This window comes from Eptatretus burgeri, chromosome 3, assembly GCF_056783735.1.
Source record: "Eptatretus burgeri isolate ZD-2024b chromosome 3, Ebu_testis_v1, whole genome shotgun sequence".
Lineage (NCBI taxonomy): Eukaryota > Metazoa > Chordata > Myxini > Myxiniformes > Myxinidae > Eptatretus > Eptatretus burgeri.
The window spans coordinates 6385782-6389382 of NC_140963.1; positions in this window are offsets into that span (position 1 = coordinate 6385782).

A 3601-nucleotide genomic window follows, 5' to 3' on the forward strand; every position below is an offset into this window, starting at 1 on the left:
TGTGGCATTCTACGTATGCAATGATGTCATATCGAAGGCACCGATGACAACATAAAAAGAAATCTCATTTCCCATAAGGAATACTGGCCATGTGCCAAGTTTCAATTTTTTCCTTGGTGCAATTTCAGAGATACAGAGGTCCAACGTTTTTCCAACATGGCTGCCACACCTTGTCACCTATGACATTGTAATTATCATTAAAACTTTCCACACGAGACAGCGCTCCTTTGGTGGATATTTTTCCTCAATCTGACAAGTGGTTGGGGAGAAAAGCACAAGTTCTATGCAGACAAACAAACGGACCCAAATGCAACACCCTCTCCTCCGGCGAGGGTAAGAATCCATCAAGCAACAGGTAAGCACCAAGTTCTTAACACTCCTCGCTTCCAGAAAAAACGCCTGCAAAGGCCTCGCTTCACCAATCGGATTCAGTCGTCGGGCAGAGCGACGGGACCCAGCCAATCACCAACAGGGGGGCTCCAACCTCCCTCACAACTCCTGCAATTGGGGGTGGGGAAGTCTTGGAGCCATGGGATGAAATGAGGGGGGGGTAAGGGAGAAATAAATGGAGACACACATGGAAGGAAACGACAGATGGGAGATTCTACGACACACTTCTTCACTTGTTGTTCTGAACTCGCTTCAGACATTTCTTTACAAACCTCTTTCACTTTGACAGTTTCCGTTCTTCACACTTTTTCAACATACTCTTTTCATATTCTTCACAACTTCACTCCGTCAATATGAGAGTAAGTAATTAATTCCAAATGAATTTTATATTTTGAACACGAATCACTCACTGCAGGACACAAATGAGCTGCAGTTTAGTGTTACTTTGGCTCCAAATTTGACAAAATTGTACTGCATCTTCTCATGTGAGCATGCGTGCACGGCGCGGTAAATTTGCTTCCATCTGTCTGGCAGGCAAAAAAAAACAAACAAGAGAATCGAAAATTATTCCCAACAGGAAACTTGTTTTTATGGATGTCATAAAAGACACAAACAATAGGCACAAATAAATAATTTAGCATTCAATAAAATGGTGCATCTCAAATGCAACGATGATAAACTTCCGATTGTCCTTTTTCATTTTTTCTGCAGCCTTTCAAGCCCTCTTTCAATTGAATTACATGTTTTGAACATTACAGAACATGTATCTGAAACCCTTCAATTCAGCAGTAATTTGGAAAAAAAAATAAAATCATACGCCATCTCAACCAATCAAATTTTCTGCATGCTATGAGGGCAGAGTAATTGTGAGATTCAGACAAAATGGCAGACACAATGGTGCAACGAGCAAACCTCATCCAAAACAGGTTTGGCTATCTTTTTCTCAAATATCTATCAAAAATAAAATAAAACCAATGTCACCCGCAGGGTGACCCGTATCTTGCCAAAAGGTGACGTGTGACTTCTTTAAGGTCACACTGGGGTGAACAGAGCTGCTATCCACCAGGAGCGACTCCTTGAGGAATATCTGCCTACGAGAGATTCCGATGAGAATCGTTCTGCAGAGTAACCATGAAAAATGTGTTTGCCTCATAACGTCACCAAATGACGTCATAATGTCTCAAGCTTGACATATCGAGAAAGCACTCATCGAGGTGTTCAATTTGAGGTACTACACGATATGGTTCCTAAAACTTGAAAATTTGATCTTGGGATCAAATGTTTGACCTCAGGCGCTAACCATGAAGGTCAAGGCCAATCGCCACCAAAAACTAATCAGCTGAGCGCCAGACCATATACTACATTCCCATAAAGTTTGGAGACGATTCGATTAAAATTACTCAAAAAATAAGGGTTTCGTCAACTCCCCTGATTTGCGACAGTGACCTTGACCTTTTGACCTTCAAAATTTTATGCGCAGAAAGGGACCTCTATAGGTCTCTGATATGCGAAGTTACAAAAAATTTCCAATGATAACTGTGCTCTGCAGTGATTTATACGTGATTATAGACAAAAAAAAACAAAAAAAAAAACATATGAAGGTCAAGGCCAATCGCCACCAAAAAGTAATCAGCTGAGCGCCAGACCATTAACTATATTCCCATGAAGTTTGAAGACGATCCGATCAAAATTACTCAAAAAATAAGGGTTTCGTTGACTCCCCTGATTTGCGCCAAAGTGACCTTGACCTTCAAAATTTTGTGCACTGAAAGGGACCTCTATAGGCCTCTAATATGCGAAGTTACAAAAATTTCCAATGATAACTGTGCTCTGCAGAATTTTTTATACGTGATTACAGACAAACAAACAAAAAACAAACAAAAAAAAAAAAACATACAAGCTGACTAACATATCTTGCAAAAACTTCGTTTTGGCAAGATAAAAATCACCAGTTCCTTCGAGAAGAGTTGGCAGAAATTTCAACCCTGGACTGTACCGTTTAACTCATCGGCTTCGGGTGGTTGCCATCGTGCCTGTTATTCAAAGTTCACAAATAAAGCCAATCGTGCTCTGAAACACAAAGCAAGAGTTGATAAAAGACCCATCCTATGTCCTTTTGCTCAAGAACGCACGGGGTGAGGTGTTCTTTGAACTCGTCATACATGAGATCAATTTCCATTTCATACCCAGGTTTTCCTTTTGTTTCCCCCATCCTTATTTGATAATCATTTCCCTTATTTACGACCCCCCCCCACCTACCTCAAGATAGTAATACTTTTAAAATGTTCCCGATTATTCCCACTTCGCTGTGGGGTCATCCAGGTAATATATTTGACATTAGTGGGGCAACTTAGCATAACAATTGTGCATTTTGTGAGGAAAGCACCAAATTTGGCACACTAGTAGCCTAACATATTATAAACAGATTTGGATATTGGGCCATCTCAAATTCAGCCGCTGATGGCTGTGGCAGCCATTTTCCACTGCAATCAAAAATTTTGAGATGGCCCAATATCCAAATCTGTTCATAATATGATAGGCTTCCAGTGTGCCAAATTTGGTGTTTTCCTCACAAAATGCACAATTGTTATGCTATATTTTGCTAAGTTGCCCCACTACATGTCTTTCACAATCAGCTGGAAGTGGCAGGATTTTATGATTTGTTTGCGTGCCGTCAATGACTCGCCTACCCTTCAGACACCCTGGGATGTTTAACATCCACAAACAAGTGCTGGTAGACGGGTCCATCATGGTTTACATCCTTCTGTTGGATAGTACACAGATCGATGCCTCGACCTGAATATGAAACACCAAGACAGACAGTTTATAGCTGGTTTGAAATTAGAATGTAGAAAAGAAAGCTCCGAGACAAATGTGCATACTCACGAAAGTTATCTTGCTAGCCCGAAGCTCAAGAGAGAACAAAGCTTTGAGAATGTAGACATGTCACATTTTAATTGAGCTACACATTATTTTTTCTTCTTCGAACATGCCATAAATAGTTTTCAAATCATTTGTGGCTCAAATTGAAGCCATGGTTAAAAAGAGAAGTTATTTATGGAACATCCACCCCCCCACCCCCTCTCCCTCTCCCTTTTAAAACATTTCATCCCCGACATCAAATATTCAAGGTTGCAGGTTCTCATGGAGCTCCCTTGTAATTTCTTGACTTTAGGTGATCACATGATGCCAAAACACACACACACAAAAA